Below are 17,748 nucleotides of genomic sequence, written 5' to 3'. Positions count from 1 at the left end.
GAAGGGTTAGCATTTCCTTCGTTCTATGACGACTTAAATGATTCTACAAATTAAATACTTCAATTTTTTTGTTTTTTGAGAAACATTAAATAGTTTAATTAGTTTGATATTTTTTGCAACGTTTAATTTCCCACAAGGAGAGTTTTAATTAAGGTCACCGTCCATCTCAATGTATAAAGCATCAATCTTTCAAATTGCAAAAAGGTACTGTGTCAGATAGTCCCTGTTTCAAGTTCACCAAAAAAAAAAAAAAAACTAGAAGAATAAATATTTTACCAAGACAAGAAGCAATGCATATATATATGGATCCCTTGCGTGGCGTAAATGTTCATCTCTTAACAGCATCCAACAAAGCTTGAGCGAGCGTAATAAACATCAGAGGGTCCTTTAGCTTTTCCCCTGATTCTTTTCTTCCCTCTTTTGCTTTTTCCCTTAAGGGTTATGCTTTTCTTTGTTTGGTGGCAAAGATCTTGAAACAATTATATGCCAGCATACAACAGGAAGTTGTCCCTACATAATTGCTTCTATCAATGTTGAGTGCCCGTGATAGACTCTTTGGTTCTTCCTGTTAATTATAAAAGCAGGAAAGAAGAACATTTGTAGCACCTTTAATCACTTTCGCAAATCCATTATCTTAGTTTCTTTCATTTTCTTCTGACATCTATCAAACTTCCATTTCCAAGTATGGCTGAATCTCTAGTTTCTTCTCTCTTGGAGCAGTTTGCTTCAATCACTGTTCAAGAGGTTGAACAAGAGATAAGGTTGGTCACTGGTGTTGATGAAGAAGTTCGAAAGCTTGAAGACAATCTCCGAACCATCCAGGCGGTGCTTGACGATGCTGAGAAAAGACAGCTGAATGAGGAAGCTGTGAAGCTCTGGTTAAAAAGGCTCAAAGATGTATCCTAAGAGATGGATGATGTGCTGGACGAGTGGAACACTGCAATGATCAAATCAGAAATTGAGAAACAAGAAAAAACTGAAAGCTCCCTTATTCTAAAGAAGAAGGTATGCTCTTTCATCCCTTCCTCTTCGTGTTGTTTTCGTCAATTTAAAAAACTTGGTTTGCGTCACGATATTGCTCACAAAATAGAAGAACTGAGTGGAAACTTAGATGAGCTTCACAAAGAGAGTGCCAGGTTCGGGTTTAGGATTTACTTGAACAGGGATACTGAAGTAGTTGCTCGATCAAAAACTACCTCCCTTATTGATGTGTCTAAAATATGTGGTCGTGATAAGGATAGGAATGAGCTAGTGAGCAACCTCTTGGGCAAGGGTAGCCAAGAAGAAAAGAGCCCCCATGTCATCTCCTTATTAGGCATGGGAGGTATGGGAAAAACAACTCTTGCCCAACTAGCTTATAATGATGTTGATGTGCAGGCCCATTTTGAAACACTAATATGGGTATGTGTTTCAGATCCTTTTGATCAGATTAGGGTTGCTAAAGCAATCATTGAATCTATTGAACGTCAATCTCCCAACATTTCTGAATTGCAAAATCTATTAGATAGAATTTGTCATTTGATTAGGGGAAAGAAGTTTTTTCTTGTTTTAGATGATGTGTGGTCTGAAAAACCGAATGATTGGGAGCCATTCAAACTTGCATTCCAATGTGGTGCCCAAGGTAGTAGAATTTTGATCACCACACGTAAGGAGGGAGTTGCAAAGATGGTAAATAGTGCATATACCATCAATTTAGATGTATTATCTGACGAAGACAGCTGGTTGATATGCAGTCTAATGGCGTCTGTTGACAAAGACGATAAGCAACTAGGAAAACTTGGTCGAGAACTAGCAAATAAGTGTAAAGGCTTGTCACTCGCGGCAAAGATTCTAGGGAGTGTCATGGGCGGCCAAAGAAGTTGGCAAAAATGGAGGAATATTTTGGACAGTAATTTGTGGGAATTAGAAGATGTTCAAAAAGGTGTTTTAGGACCATTATTATTCAGTTATAATGAATTGCCGTCAGCAATAAAACAATGCTTCTTGTATTGTGCTAACTTTCCAAAGGATTATCTCTTTTCTAGAAATGAGTTGGTCTACCAATGGATGGCACAAGGATATTCTGGCTCAAAATCTAATATGGACGATTTGAGAGAAAGGTACTTTGAAAAATTAGTTATGCACTCTTTCTTCCAAGATTTTGAGAAAGACGACAATGATAATGATAAGATAATAAGATGTAAAATGCATGATATAGTGCACGACTTTGCCCTATCAATGACAACAAATGAATGTGTCACAATTGATGTTGACAAAGTGTTGGGGATAGATTGGGAAAGTGCTCGCCATTTGACATTAAGATTAAATAGGAAAACACAATTTCCCGTATCTATCTATAATGCAAAAAATCTACGGACTCTTTTTCTGCGAACTCCTTTTGGAAGATCAAGCATGGTCTTCTCATCTGATTTATTCCAGCATTTGACATGCCTCCGGTCATTGAATTTGCAATATAGTTTATTTGAGAAACTTCCAAATGAAGTGGGAAAATTAAAACATTTAAGGTTGCTCAATTTATCAAATAATTTTAAAATTACAAAATTACCTGAAATGTTGTGTAATTTATGTAATTTACAAACTTTGGATATTAGTGGCTGTAATGAAATTACGAAATTACCCCAAGGAATGGGTAGACTAATTAAATTGAGGCATCTTCTTATTGATGGGTGTTATGCATCGTACACACCCTTTCCAAAAGGGATTGGAAGATTGAGTTCTCTCAGAACATTAAAGAGGTTCATAATAGGTGGTATAAACAATATTGGAGAATGTAAACTTGGAGAGTTGAAGAATCTAGTCCACCTTAGAGGGTCTCTTGAGATACGAGGCCTGGGAAACGTAACAGATGTACAAGAGGCTGAAAATGCACAGCTAAAAAATAAGAAACACCTCCGAAACTTGAGATTAGAGTTTGGTGGGGAAGCTGAGAATAGAAGAGGGGAGAATGATGAATTAGTTCTTAATGCGTTGGAGCCACATCCAGGGTTGGAGAGTTTATGGATTTTTGGGTACGGGGGTACAGGGTATCCTAATTGGCTGATGTCTTTGACCATTTTGAAAAAGCTTGAGCTAGAGTCGGGGGATAATTTAGAGCAATTGCCTCCTCTGGGGAAGCTGCGTTTCCTCGAATCATTATCTATAGGATATTTCGATAGTGTGAAAAAGGTGGGTGTTGAATTTTTGGGAAGAGAATCCAATAGGAAGAAGGATGAGGAGATGGGATCAACATCAACATCATCACTTATCTTATTCCCTAATTTGAAATCTCTCTTTTTTAAGTTTATGTTTGAGTGGGAAGAATGGGATGGGATGGGAGAAAGTGGTGTTTCAGAATCAGTTTTAATTATGCCACGTCTTCAGGTTTTGAATATTCTATGTTGCCCAGAGCTAGAGTCCCTGCCCAACTTCCTCGAGAAAACTTCGTTAGAGGAATTGGGTGTCGGTTGTCGAATTTCCAATTGGATGACGTTGGCAACATTATCTGGATTGAAAACACTTCGTCTCGAGGATATCGACGGAGAGCATTTGCCCCCTTTGGGGAAGCTGCTGTTGGTCGAATCATTAAAGATATGGTTTGCCAATAGAGTGAAAAAGGTGGGCGTTGAATTTTTGGGAATAGAAGAAGAATCCAACAACAACAACAAGATAGACGACGAGAAGGGATCGACATCATCATCTTCTTCTTCTTCGCTTGTCTTATTCCCTAATTTAAAGTCTCTTAAATTTCAATTTATGGAAGAGTGGGAAGAATGGGATGGGATTGGAGGAACAATGAGAGAAGAAGCACAAGAAAGTGGTGTTACTATCACTATTATGCCACGTCTTCAGAAATTGGAAATTTGGTATTGCCCCAAGCTGAAGTCGCTGCCAGACTTCCTTCCTACAACTCCATTGAAGACACTGCAGATCTGGTTCAGTCCAATTCTCAGTGAATGTTGCAAAGCAGAGATAGGAGATCAATGGCCCAAGATTTCTCACATACCCAACATCAGGATTGATTAGACCCTGATGCGATTAGATGGTCGTCCAATGCAAAATTAAATCTCAGTTAAGGTAACTTCTTTCACTTTGTCTTCTTCGTTTTTTCCTTTCTTTCTTTTTATATCAATTATATATTCTATTTGTCTAGGGGGAAAAAAAAAATAACAACGTTCGTAGATAAATTCATCAGATTTGTGACCAAATAGTTCAACTTCATTTGCCCACTAATACTATTCACAATATTACAAAAATGTGTTGGGGATTTTACTACTGCGTCTTAATTATTTTCATAATCCCTTGTTCTTCATTATGTTGTCTTGTTTTATGATTATCAAAAAAAAAAAAAGTTACCTTTGTTTATTGTATTTTTATTTTATATGGTTTTTCTTCTTCATACCAATGACAAGAAGACTCTTCTTTGTTAAAGTGTTTTCTCTGTGGTAAAATCCCCATGCTAAATATTTATTTTGTAGGCCTTATTGAACCAGAAATCAAATGAGAAGCATATTTTGTGCTGGAGAAAATTTGCGCGTATGGATGCATGTTTGTAAAACACCCACAAAAGAAAGGCTTGCATTTTGTATCGCATACTGACAAATGAAAGGTCAGCAAGGTATGTGATCATTTGCAACTAATGCAATCTTCTATCTATTAAATTTCTAGAATAAATATTTAGCATGAGGATTTGGCTCATAATCATCAGCTTTAACATTGCAGGTTAAAGAGTTTGAATCCAGAGGAGTGCATGTGGTTTTCTTGTCCTTTAGATTGAAGTGTTTCGTGCAAATAAAGAGGGAGAGAGTGGGATGTTAGCACTGGGATAAGAGGGAATAACTAGATAGAAGTCTATTGTTTGTTTGTCTGTTTATGCCATCCATGGTTGGATAATTTTGGAATGACAATGTAAAAGGTGAAGAGTAGAAGACTGGACCAGTCCAAAAATTCCCCAAATTCTGGAATCAAGGCCATTCAACTTTTGGTTTAATATGGGCACTTTGATTATAGTTCTCTTACAGGTAACTTCTTGTTTTTTTTCAGCCCCTTTTTGCTATTGTTGCATTTGCTTCTTTGTACATTTTTAACAACTATAATGTCCAACCTATCAAGGGTCTAGGTATGTTTCACTCTCATTTAGTCCAGACATAATGCAAAAGTGTTACATGCTCCCCGGTCCTCATTCAATCTGATTTGATTTGGTGATACATGTAATTGTTAATGGATATCATTGAGTATATTATTTTAAAAGTTTTTAAAATCCTAGCACATTGCACAGGATTTTTTTTTTCTTGGTAAAATTCTCCATTATCAATTCAAAGATATAGCTAAACTAGCTACCCTGCCATGTGACACATGAAAGGAAAATTAGATAATTCACATCTTTATCTATATTCTAATCTTAAGATGAAAGAGAAGGGCTCTTTAGGCTCCAAAATGATTTTGTTGACGATCAAGTTTTATAGATACAGGGTTAGATGCTTGCAAGTTATCAAGTTTTATATCAATATCGTATGTTTTGTTTCTTGTCTCAGAGGCTGAAGTGATTTTTTGCATTGAAGAATGTGAAGTATAAGAGGTGACCACCGGTCAAGAAGAAAAAATTACAAATACCTTGGCTTTGTTAGTTGGATAGAAAGAGTTGGATACTCTTTTCTGGAGCAACATTCCTGGAACGATGGAAACGAATAACATTTTCTTAATAGTCTATTGCAACTTCTTTGCTGCCTCAATCTTATCCTCACTCAACAAGTTTCCTCTGTGGTTATGGTTTATTTCCTTCATGATATAGGTAATTACAGAAACACTACACATAGATGTACTTGCTCTCTCTCTCTCTCTGCTTTTGGCTGAGGCAAATTATAACTTGCTTCTATTCTTTCACTTGTCATTATTGTCTTTTATCACACATTCATATATGGGGGCTTTCAACTTTCTGATAAAATCAAGAATTGTTTAATCATGCTTCATATACCCCCCCCCTCCCCTTGTTTTTTTTTCTAAGTTTGTATTTTTCCCAACTATTTCAAATGGGTTGTGGTCTTATGTCAATTCTTTCTCCTAAGCAATTAACCTTTAGTTTAAATATTAAGTAGTTTCAAAGCAGAGAATTTAGATTTGTAAAAAGACAGTTGTCCGTCATTTTTTCTGATTACAAATTTTGTGAGGAAAAGTGCAATAAGAAAGGGTATGTGTCCAAATCCATTGCTTAGACATGACTAATAAAAAAAAAAAATTCATTGCTAGATATGCTTTTTAGTTTTTATCTTTTATTTTCATTTTTTAAGGGTAGTAATTCTAGAAGTTTCACTAGAATTCACGTTTGGTACCACAAAATAATCTCAGTTGCAAAGCTTGACAAAATTTTCTCAGCTCATGCTTGGTGTTTCATTCTATCATTCCATCATCTTGTTTTATTGTGCAGGGTGAACTTCAAACTATGTGTCATTTGGGAAAGCACATCTTGCACAAGAGGGAATGGTCATGCAAAAGATTTTGGCACCATGATTGGAACATCACGAGGGGTCAGTTGCATCTCCAAAGCCGTCTGCAGAATTCAGGAGCAGAGCATGTTGCAAAATGTTTGACATTAAACTTTATGATTTGAATTTACATAGTTGTCTTTGCCTTGGGAAACAGCTCCAATTTATGTTTAGTAATTGTTAACTCTTGCATTTTAGCAGTTGTACTTTCGTGGAGTAGATGGGACTTGGAAAGAACTTCTGTGATATTAATATGAGGTAATGCAATTTGATTCAACACAAATGTTGGTTTGTTGTACTGTGGAGGTGAAATTGGATTATTTTAGGATCCCTGATTTTGTTAGGACTGGCTTGTGTAATATTAAGAGCCTTTTAGCTCAACATCTCATGGTGTTTCCAATGGAAACATCCACGTTGTAACAATTATATATATATATATAAAGTAATACTAAGAAGCTTCTGCAAAATGATAAGTAAAAATTTGAAACTTGTGTAAAAGAGCACTCTTCTTTGCAGGAAACTAGAAGGTGTGCTCTCAAAGTTTTTATGGATGGACTTCCAAAAACAATTGATAAAGACATATTGGAAGTCTGGGATGCTTTGAATAATTTGTGGTGGGTTTTAGATCACATCTACCTTATCTCGTAATGAAATCGTATGTTTAAATCTCATATAATTGAAATCTGGTTGCCACTCATAATTCAGGCCACAGAAAGAGGTCCTTGTTGTTTACATATGGTAAATGAGACTCATTAAGCCCATGTTTGAAGTTGTACGCATAGAGAATGGTTTTGTGCACTACAGGTAGGCTTTGTATACATCTTTTTACTAGAAGTTCCTAGTTTTTGAATGTTCCGAAGTGATAATGATCTAAAAGATTGGCTTTTTCCAAATGCTTCATTGTAGCCTTAGCATTGTCTGATTTCTTCCTCTTATCAGCTTTACTTTGAAGGTCTGCATTTTGTTTCTCTAGTAAAGTAGATAAATTTTCCCGTATGAGGACCAACTATTTGCAAAAAAAAATGCTAGTATTATTGGGAAATTATATAAAATGGAAATTGATCAGATTGAATGTTAATGGAGATAATACAGGGGGGTTCTCATATTATGAAACTGCCTTTGTTATTCTTGTTTTAATCTATTTTATGTGGTTTTAATTTCATTTTGCTACGATCAAAGCATTAGCAAATTTCAAGATTGCAACCTTTTCTGTTTCTTACAAAGAAAGAAAAAGAGGTGTTGATCCATAAACATATATTGCTAGAAGAACTTCAAAGTTGCATTTTGTCAATTTAAAATTTCATATGGACTTTTGAAGAAATTAATGTTAAGTATTGAAGTGCGATAAGAAAAGTGGATATCTTAGAGTATCATTAGGTATATTAATTGTGTTACCTCCTTCATATGATACTTTCATTACCTTCTTCCCCATTGCTACTTCCCATTTACTAAATATTTAGTTTTTGGTTGTCCTTGTTTTTCCTTATGTCAAATTCTATCTAGAGAAGCAAATTTTTGTGTTGGTGCAAACTTTTATACATGGATGCATTGTTGGGAGAGCTGCTAAAAAACCTTGATCATCATTTCAAAGAGGCAATATGGAAAGCATATCATATCATAATGGGTCTCTTTTAGTGGTCAATGAGATGTATGGACACTGAGTAAACCTCCCTTATAATGAAATGAATGTCACTATTGAGACAGGCTTATGTATAGACCTTCATTATCATTTCATAGATGTAGCAAAGCAAGTTTTTTACATGAACAATTGTTCTCTTTTAGTAGACAACGAGATGTCGGGGGACACATCAAGAGTAAACCAATTAACTGACCGTTGCATCTCAGGTAGTCCTCTATCTATAATTTTGAACGCTTGCAATTATCCAGCTTTCCTTTTTGTAGGGTTGGGTGCTTGCTATTAATCAAGTTTCAAATTAATGCTGTTTGTTAGTTTCTTGTCTTAGAGTCTGAAGTGTTTCGTGGCGTGGATGAATTGGAGAATGAAATTGATTGCCTAGAGTTGAGAAGAAGATATTATCAATGCCTTGGCTTTGTTAGCTAGATAAAGTAGCCATCAGTGGTGTCTTGTTTTCTTGGTAATCCTATATCCTTGAATGAACAGTGTTTTCTACTAGATTCTTATGACTTCTTTGGTCTTTACTGCCTCAATCCCATCATGTCTTTCACTCCTGGAGTTTCCTCATTAATTTTGGTTTATTTCCTTCATGATACAGATAATTACAGAATGCTGAAGATAAATGTACTTTGTAACTACTCCCTCTCTCTCCATTTCTGGTTGAGGCAAAGTGTGATTTCTCTTCCCTCTTTCTCTTTTCACCTCTTTTTTGGTGCCATAGCTTTCTTGTTTGATCACTCATTTATTTACTAGGTACTTCCAGCTTTTCAAATAATTAAAATAGTTAAAAATGCTCCATAAATTTTCCTTTATTTCTTGTATGAGTTAGTTAATTGATTTTCTTAGCAGAAAGCCATATTACTACATTATATGATTGTTTATAGTTAAGAAATAGGTACATGTGAAATGAATCCTTGTTTTTACATTCTTTGTTTTCGCTTTCCAACAAATTTCTTGAAAAATAGGATGCATTCTTATGCCCATTCCTTTTTAAGCAATTATGAGTTGGAACATTGTATGGTTTCTAGCAAGAGAAGAATTTTAGTCGTAAAGAAGCAACTAGCCCTTCTGTTTTTTTTGTTATAAAATTTGTATAGTTGAGAAAGGGTAATGACAAAAGGTTTTTTAGGCCAAAAATATTGCTCGACATAATTATGGTATCTGTAATCCTAGAAGTGAAACTAGAATGCCCCTTTAGTAACACCAAAAAAAAAAAAAATCTTATACATTAATTTTCTCATTCTTTCTTCTTGTTCATTAGGCAGGGTGAGTTGGGAACTGTGATGTGTTTGGATAAAAAATCCCATGCAAGGGAGACTGGTAAACGCTTTTTTTTTAATTTTTTTTATTTATAAATTCCTACCTTTTATTACCATCCATAATTTCCTAATTCTGGAATGGCTTATTAAAAGGTGGACAAGAGAATGGACCAAGTTAAGAAAGAAAAATCCAAATTTGTAATCAGATTGAGCAAAAAATATAGGTATTGAAGCCATATAACTCTTGCCTTTGATATAGGTACCTCAATTCTAATTTTCCTATAGGTAACTTTTTATTATTCTCTTTCCATGATGTTGCTGCATTTTCTTTTTGATCCATTGTCAGTAACAATCATTTCTAACCTATTAAGGGTCAAGTAATACTTTGTCCTCTTTCTAGCCAGACATCATGCAAAATGTTGCGTTCCCTTGGGCCTCAGACATTGTGAGTAAATTTCTAACTACAAAGCTCTGTTATCATTTCAAAGATGCTGCAAAAGCAATCTTGACTTCAAATGCTGGTGTTCTGTAGAGGCCAGCCTATTTGGTGACACATAGAAAGCAACTGAGGTAATTGGCCAGCAAAATCTTTATGTAATCTCTTATCCATATTTTTGAATGCTCATAACTATTACATTAAAATATCTATATATATATATATATTGACTTTATAATCAATGTCATATGCTTGTTTCTTGTCTCAAGCCTATAGCATTTTGTGGCAAGCATGGGAAGCAACCACCAGTTAGAAGAAGATATTACAAACATCTTGGAACAACATCCCAACTGGAAGAGTGTGGCATGGGAGGTAACGATCGGTTGCTGCTTTTATGAAACCAATAAGATTTTCTTGTTGTCTTATTACGATTTCTTCGCTGAAGGAGATTTTTACTTTCCTTTTTTGTTTTGGTTCAATTCTTTTATGATACAGGTAATCACAGAATTCAGAATATCTTTAAGTTCTTTTTCTCCCTCCTCTTTTGGCTGAGGCAAAGTAAAATTGCTTATGACTCTACTTGCCTTTCTGCTCCCCTCTGTCATACTGTTCTTGTGTTGATGTATCGCATATTCATTTATGAGGGTTTTCAGGTTTCTTATACAATCAAGAACTAGATACTCATGTTTCATAAATTCAATTCACTTTTTTTCTTAACTAGTTGTCAATTATTCCCATTAGACTGCCCCAAATCATTGCATTGAATAACTGCTGCATCTTCTCACCATTGATTAGAACTAAATTTCAACATCTTATCGCTATCGGAATTTTTTATGTACAAGACTAAGTAATTGTAAATAACACTGAAACCGCACCGTAACAAGAGTTCAAGCCTACCTTTCTTTTGGGCCAGTGTCTGCTTGACTACTATTAGTTGATTAGCTTTTATCTGATTAGCATTCTGAAGCACTATAGTTCACCTTGATATCTTTTACTGATGAAAAGAAATTTCTTTAGAATTGGTCTGTGATTCTATATTGATTCCTTTCTTAATAAATTACAATGAGTTGGAAGATTGTTTAGTTTCTAAGCATAAAATTAAGATTAGTTGAAAAGCCAATTGCACATCAATATTTTGTATTATAAAATTTAAAGAAGAAAGGGGGCAATGAGGAAAGATAAAGAGACCAAAACAATACATAGTTTCTTAAGACACCATTTTGGTGGCTATGATTTTAGAATTTGCACTTGAATGCACTGTTAGTACTACAATGGCAACAACAAAATCAAGAACAATTCAAAGGCTTAGAATGCACAATTATAAATACAAAATAATTTGTGGCAATCTTTAAAAATGATTTTTTTTTTCTTTTTATAAGTAAGAAAGATGTTTATTAAAAAAACTGCTTTATGCAAAGTAGCACAAAGCAAAAGAAAGATTAAAACAAAGGAAAGAAAAGCAGAAACATAAAGGAAAAACCAATTACAAAGAAACAGCGAGCTAAGGAACAACGAGAGAGAATCACTAGATGTTATTATTTTTCTTTTATTTATAATTCATTTTGTCTTATTTATTATGCAAGGTGAACTTGAAACAATGTTCCTCATGGAAGAAAATCTTGTGCAAGAGGGAAACGTCATGCAAAAGGTTAAATTTTTTTTTTTTTTTTTGTAGCACCATAATCTGGACATCACATGGCTTAGTGACACCTCCAAAGTAGTTTAACCATTCAGGCCCAGGGAATATACTATATATATATATATATATATATATATTGTTTGCCACAGATAACTTTATAATTTCATTTTCATAGTTGTCATTAACTTGGCAACTCCAGTTTATTTGTTCAGTGGTTATTGATTCCAACCAGCTGCACTTGCTTGGAGTAAATGGAACTTGAAGAGGGACTCTATGATCTACGTGGTAATGAAATTCGGGTTGGCGCGAATGTTGGTTTCCTTGTTGCAGAGGTAAAATTGGATTCATTTTATGATCCCTTATTTTGAGAGGCGTGGGCTATGCAATGGAACATTAATAAGTTGCTGTGAAAATGATAATTTACAAATGTGTAACTTGCATAAAAGAGTATCCTACTCTGTAGGAAACTAGAAGGCGTGCATTCAACGATATTGTGGCTGGACCCCCATAAAACATTGATAGTGGAACACTGGTGATCATATGCTTTGTTTAACCTGTGCATTGTGAGTCTGATCTTATCTCCTGATGCATATAATTTAATCTCAAAACTGTCTCAAGCTGGTTATTAATCCTGATTCAGGTTACAAAGTCTTTCACTCACATGGATGAGGCCTAACATGCTGTATTGATGTCCATGTTTGAAGTTGTAAGCATTGAGAAGGATTTGCAAGCTGCAGTGGTGAGCTTTACCTTTATCTTATAACTAGAAGTTCCTAGTTCATGACTGTTTGTATTGATGGTCCAAAAGATTGGCTTCCAGTCTTGTGCTTTGTAGCCTTAACATACTCTGATTTCTCTCATTTGATAGGCTTACCTTGATAATTTGATTTTTGTTCCCTTGAATTCAGCATATTTTGAGAATGGGACTTGATGGGGCATTTTGTCATATAAATTTGCAAGCAATGTTATCCTGTGTATTTGTGGCTAGAGAATTCAAGGTAGTGAGGGATATATTGAAAGCCTTTTCCATTGATCAATGTCTTTTTTGTAATCCTTTTACAATACACTAAATTTAAAATTTTTAATTTGCTCTTACAGTCCGAGTGTCCACAAATTTTACAATCAGCCACTTATTTGCATATACGTGAAATTGAAGGCCATGAAGTACAGGCTGTGGTATTGTGGATCTCATTCAACATATGGGTAACTATTTATCCTTATTCTTCTTTATCATCTTTGCCTTTTTCATATTATCTAAGAACTTAAACAATAAAATCTGTAATTATAATTTCCATTTTTCTTATTATATCCAACACATTGCTCAATATTATTAAACTATGTTATTGTAGGGAATTAAGAGGACTAGTTGATATCTTATTTTCCAATGGTTATGCTCAACTCCAGCCAGATTAAAACTCTTCCTTTTCTGCCATTGGGAATGGCATAATTTTCTGAATCTTGCACGTTTTGTATACTTACACCAAATACTTGTGATTTTCTTTTGGTGTCAAATCCGCTAAAATTTTCATAGCAATGATGGTCTTACATCCAATGTTGGGAAAATTTGTCATGATGTTCAATATGGTTTTAAAAACATTTAATTGTGAAAGCACCTGATTGATTGTTCAATGGAGTTTACAAGTGCTTAAACGTTAGAATTATTCTCATATTCTTTACACTTTCATAAAATTTGGAGTGGAGAATTTCATCAAAATTCACTTTTGGTTCACACTTTCACAAGAATGATTTTATAGTCAGTTAATCCACCAATACCATAACCTACAAATCAAAGGGTGATTAAGAGGATTTACCATTATTGTGAATTAATAAAATGATCTTGGTATTAAAGCTAAGGTTTCCATGGAGTTGTCTAAATACCTCTTTAGTTTGGAGATTTTTGTTTATGGGCTTTGCTTATGTGTATTTTTAACAATTTTTTCCCCTTCTTACATCTTTGGCTGTGCAGTCTTGAACATTTGGTGAAGCACATTTTAAATTGGTGGGAATTAATAAGCAACGGTGTACCTTAGAAAGCCATTTCTTACATTCTGGTACAAGTACAGTTGATTGATAAAGCTCTATACAGTTGAGCTCCAAAGGGCAAAATGGAAAATCTCTATGCTTGATTTGTAGACACAACAGTGTTGATTGATGAAGGTCCATTAACATATCATAGGCGCATCAATGTAGCATGTCATGGAGTTCAAGAAACAATATTGTGAAGCAGTGGCACACCGCACACCAAGAAATTTATGACCAGTGATTTCAGTTTTGCAATTTCGAGCCTAGAATTTGCACCCAAAATTTACATGTAATTCCAGATTTTTGAACCTTTTGTGTGCTGTGACTTGTGTATAGCCATGAAGCTTTTGGGAGTATGCATTTTTTTTTCCATCAATCCTCCTTTGACATGAATGTGATGCTCCTCATGGAAATTTTTTTATAAACTTGCTTTCATCTGGATCAACCAATATGATTGTGGTTTTACTGCGGTGAACTATTTGATGTTCAGCCCCTCGTGCTATGATTGGAAATCAAGTAGGAGATCAAATGATATTAGCTTCGGTATTTGGTGGGCGATCAATTCCAAGTAAAACTGGAACATCACAAACCTTAGATGCTATCAGCTACAATGTATGTTTTAGATGCCATCAACTACAATGCATGTTTTTGGTGCCTTATACTTGAGATTATAGAAGTGAGATTGCTATATTCTTCTATCTGTAACTATCTTCTCAAAGTAATAAATCTGTGTAACATTTTCTTCTACAATAATAAGTCATTTTTCCTTAAAAAGTCATTGAACAATGCAGGATATTCAAGGTGGGGTGACTTGCCGGTATTATTGAGCATAACAGTCACATTTGATATCTGTCTTGCTAACACAAAATAGTCTTGCATCGAACCTACTTTCATTATAAGAATGTCTTTATTACTTCATTTAAGTTCCTACAAATACAATTCCAGATTTGTACATAAAGATTTATGAAGGCTAACTTTTGAGCGTGTTAGGCTCTACACCATCTATTTGTTCACTTATTAGGCAGTTAGCAATTATTGCCATGATAAAGCCACAATCATATTATATTGTTAAAGTCAACACGATATTATATTATAGTCCTATTCATTTTTTTGATCCCACAAACCGAAAGCTTGCTGGACCATGTTGAGTACTTTACTGGACTATTTTATGATTTTTTTTTTAAATTTTTTATTTTAAAAGGACCATGTTAATGTTATGACTTTTATGGCATAATTTAATAGATGTGAAGGTTTTTTTTTTTTTTTGAAGAAGAAAATAGATGTGAAGGTAATGGCATTAGCTAAAGTCTAAAATTTCAAATTCTATTATACACGCATACAAACATATAATATTATATAACTTAGATTGAGTCTCATATTTTGATATTCAATAACTTGTTCATGAATATACTATTATTTTTGAATTTGAATTATTTGATAGTTGAACATTAATTTAAACTTGAGCTTAATGTCTTTAATAAATTAACAAATATACACAGTTTTTTAAGGGTAATTACATTCTCCTTTCTTGAATTTTGAAGAAATAACACTTCAGTCCAAACTTGAAGGGAAAAAATATTTTCCTTTTTACATTTGTTTGACCAAATTTTATTAAATTAATATTAAAATATTGTGCTCTAACTTGGTGCTTAAGGGTAGGTTTCCAAAATTATCCTCAATTTCAAAATTAAAAACCCTTATTTTAAAATTTTAAATTAAAGTGTAATTTAAAATATTAAGTAATAAATTTTGTTTTTATTTTTCCTCTTTTTTTTTTCTCAATGAGTTACAAAGAGATTTGTAGTTGCAATCCTCTTATTCTTTTTTTCCCTCAATATGAGTTATAGAGGAATTTGTAGTTGCAAATGTTTTGGTACTTGATAAAGTTTGTTTTTTTATTCTAAATTTATAAAGAGATTCTTAAAGAAATTTAAAATATTTTGTTATTAATATAAATAAAAGGGGTATTAATTTCTTCAAACCTTAAGGCTCAAGGAAGGAGAGTGTTATTACTTTTTTTTTTTCTTAAAGTCAAACCCAAGTTGTAAATAAATAACTTAGTTCATTTATAAACCAAGTCATGAATTAGAATATTCCATCCCCTCCCTACCCCACTCCAATTTGTTTTGTTCTAGCTTAGAGAAATAGAAAAGGAAATGAGTCCATGCCTCTCTAGATATTATTCAAAAAAAATAAAACAAAGGTATGAGTTTGCTCTTTTGCTATTGTCATTGGATCAATCTATTTTTCCATATAATTTGCAATTCAATAATATTTTTTTTTTCTCAAGGGAAAAACACTAAGACAAAAACATGGTAGAAACTATGAAGATCTTTGACTTTGAGGTGGGTTCTAGTAGCAGAGCCCCACTAATTTAGGGACCATTAAAACAAGTACAGAATCTCAATTTGGCTAACAGATCAACAACATTTTTTTTTTTAGATGAGCAAAAATTTTAAACTCCATCTGATAAATTAATTGGATATTAAAAAAAGGAAAAAAAGAATGAAAAACCAAATTTAATTTTCTGTTTTCATTTGTATAATAAAACAAATGTTTCTTGTTTAACTTCCTGATTTTTTTTATCCTATCCCTAAAGATAGTGATAAATGGAAGGAAATTTATAAAATTAAAAAAAAAAAATAGCGATTAAATTGGTCAGCCATTAGTTTTTAGGTACCAAGGCCATCTAAAATTAACCCACCAAATTATCTTGATCATTTTTTTATTAGCTTAACCCTCTGTATCTTTCTTTGCTTCTCAACTTGGAATCAGAATCTTCTCTCTCTGTCTATAACCAAATTCCCACGATTTCTATGTACCAATATTTATATATTATATATTTCTCTCTCTAGCACACCTACATTTTGTACATCATATTAATCATGACATGTAAGACAAAAATCTGTGGCCAGTGTTTGTTAATACTATCATAACAACGACCCAAGATTTGTGTTCACACCCAACAGTCTTTTTCCATCAAACCTATGAAACAGGCCTAAATAAACAAACAAAAACTCTCAGTAGAAACAGAAACCAAAGACAACATCAAAACGTTACTGTTCGGTTGTTCCACCCTGGTTCAATGCTTTTTGTAACTGTCTCTTTTTGGTAAACCCTCTCTCTCTCTCTCTCTCTCTCTCTCTCTCTCTATCTAGAATCTGAAAAGGGTCTTCCTTATTTTTTTGTTTTTATTGGATTACGTGTTGTTAGTTTGAAATGGGTTTTATATATGTTCTTGTTTCTTGGTGTGAGGACACAAGTCGAACCTTCAATTTACAATCAAAAGGGAATGGGTTTAAAAAGCCTTTTACAATAAATTTGTAGAAAGTGGACTTAAAATCTAGATTTCAAGGGTGGTTTAAACAAAAAAGAAAGAACGGGCCTCGGGCCCAATGGCACAAACAAGAAGTTAACTGTAAGAATATGAATGAAAGCTCTTCCTCGGACACAATCCGATGATAGTTTATAATATTGCTTCTCAAGGTTGATTACAATTATGGATCGTTAGATTATCATATACTATTCTTTCTTTTTTCCAAGAAAAAGCCCCCTTCTTCCGAAAATCTTTTCTCTTATTTATACTTCCTTTTTCTCCTCTTATCATCTTCCACCTCATGGTTATAATGCTGGTTTTAGATATTTGTCCCATCAAATTTTCCCGAAATCCTTTAGGGTCAGGGACCAAGTCCCAAATCTCATGCTCAGATCCCATTTCTCCATTAATGCAGTTAGTATATCAATTGCAGAGTCTTTAATATGTGGGCGGTGGTAGCAGCTTTACCTTAAATATTCTACCGCTCTTTCTATTGTCCTCCACGTGTACCGTGTCTTCCCGTAGCCGTAGGATTTTCTATAACATAGCCTGGGGATACTAAACCTCTCTTCCTATGACCTTGGCTTTAATATCCAAGGACAAAGCTTTCCTTGGACATAATTATTCACACGTTATCACATCTTTACCTGGCATTTTCTTTACGAGGTACATTCATGTACTCCGAGATCATCTGATGTCCTCGGAGTGGGTTTTTAGTCCAAGAAACTTTGTTGGGTCATCCTTTATAAATTGCTGGGCCCAATGTCCCTACACTTGGTATGTATAATCTATTTCTTCTATCTATTATTAGCATAAGCTAAAATTAGTTCTTAAATTTGATGTTTATATTTCTTTCTTATCCTATTTGGGTCTAACTTGTTTTTTATTGGATAATTTTGGTGTTAATTGGAAATGGATGGTAGAGATGTTGTTGTTGCTGGGTATGCATAATCTTTTTATTTATCTGTGATTAGCATGAACT

At 33.9% G+C, this 17,748-nt stretch overlaps 1 pseudogene; it reads left to right on the top strand.

Moving 5' to 3' along the window:
• The first annotated feature begins 340 nt into the window (after positions 1–340).
• On the top strand, positions 341–14,224 carry LOC142636283 (putative disease resistance protein RGA1; annotated as a pseudogene).
• Positions 14,225–17,748: the final 3,524 nt, after the last annotated feature.

This window comes from Castanea sativa, chromosome 5 (genome assembly GCF_040712315.1).
Source record: "Castanea sativa cultivar Marrone di Chiusa Pesio chromosome 5, ASM4071231v1".
NCBI classification, from domain to species: Eukaryota; Viridiplantae; Streptophyta; class Magnoliopsida; order Fagales; family Fagaceae; genus Castanea; species Castanea sativa.
This window is presented reverse-complemented; position numbering and strand designations above follow the sequence as displayed.